General features: G+C 54.1%; 1 non-coding gene across 1 annotated transcript; it reads right to left on the reverse strand.

Moving 5' to 3' along the window:
- Positions 1-1,094: 1,094 nt before the first annotated feature.
- Positions 1,095-1,167, reverse strand: TRNAM-CAU (transfer RNA methionine (anticodon CAU)). The gene has a single exon. It is a non-coding gene; the product is annotated as a tRNA-Met (tRNA).
- Positions 1,168-1,380: the final 213 nt, after the last annotated feature.

Here is a 1,380-nt window from a genome sequence, read left to right on the forward strand (position 1 = left end):
GCCACTCCCTTCCCAACTGTGAGGGTGGCTCTCATTTTGGTGTCTTTGCACTTCAGGGCAGGAGACAGCAAGTCGCAAAGCTCCATGAAAGTGGCCCTTACGCATACAAAAGTTTCTCAGCCACTGGGAATCATCCCACACCTGCAACGCGATGAGGCCCCAGCAGTCTGTGCTTGTTTCCTGGGCCCAGAATCGGCGTGCCACGGCATGAACCTGGCCCAGCACCACCATGATCTCCCAATTGCCACACGCCATGCCATCTTTGTCCATGTCCTCATCAGTATAGTAATCGCACCGTCGTCGTTTCCTCGCCCCGTTTTGCAGGGACTGCACATACTGCTGGATAATGCACGAGGTATTTACAATGGTCAAAACTGTGGCAGGGGAAGAGGTGCTGTTTGGTTTGTGGTAGCCGAACAAAGGTGGGAAATGGTGGTCTTCTGTGGCTTTCACGGAGGCGGGAGCCCAGGACAGACAACCCGGAGAAGCTCGGAAGCGTGGCACCAGCAGGAGAGCAGAGTTGGAGGCAGAAGAGTTCGATGAGGAAGAGAAAGAGCAGATAGTAGAGATTACATCGGAAGGGGAGAGGAAATGAGAGGCGGATTCATAGTTGCAGGAGAGCAAGCGGTGCACCGTCTGCTGAAAGCAGTACGGCGTCTGCATGCCAAAAAGGCGTGAAACGATTGTCTGCCAGAGCTTCCTGATGACACGCACCAGAAACACCCGCAAGAATGTTTTTGCCCCATCGTGCACTGGGAGCGTAACCCAGAATTCCAGTGGGCGGCGGGAACTGCGGGAACTGTGGGACAGCGACCCACGGTGCACCCGCTCCGACGTTCGATGCTAGCCTCGATACCGTGGACGCACTCTGCCGAATTCACGCGCTTTAGTGGGGACACCGAAGCCTGAATGTCTAAAATAGCTCCCGAAATTTCAAATCAAATAATTTTGAACTAATTTCGTACTGTAGACGTACCCTTAGAAAAGTCTCTGGGTGTGTGTTAGATGGATGGGGAGGTGTCGAGAAACCACTCAGCTCTAGTCCCTTTTCCACGATTTCCATTAGAAAATCTGAAGCAGGGAGCAAGAAGAGTTGCCCTCTCTGAGGCTTGAACTCAGGACCTTCAGATTATGAGACTGATGCGCTGCCCGCTGCGCTAAGAAGGCTTGGAAGAGCTGTAGGCTCAATGCTTATAGGACCCTCCTCCAGGAGTGACAGAGCCTGGCATGTGCTGGAAGAAGCGGGGAGCTCTGGTGCCCACAGACCTGTCCTGGCAGCTTTCTCAGCAGCAAAGAAATCAATTCTCCCTGCCCCTGAGCAACCCACCCGGAGCTAGGGCCAGCATTGGTGGGGGGTCCCAAGCTTTGCACCAACGTCCA

The sequence above is a fragment of the Caretta caretta genome, chromosome 28 (assembly GCF_965140235.1).
Source record: "Caretta caretta isolate rCarCar2 chromosome 28, rCarCar1.hap1, whole genome shotgun sequence".
Classification (NCBI taxonomy): Eukaryota; Metazoa; Chordata; order Testudines; family Cheloniidae; genus Caretta; species Caretta caretta.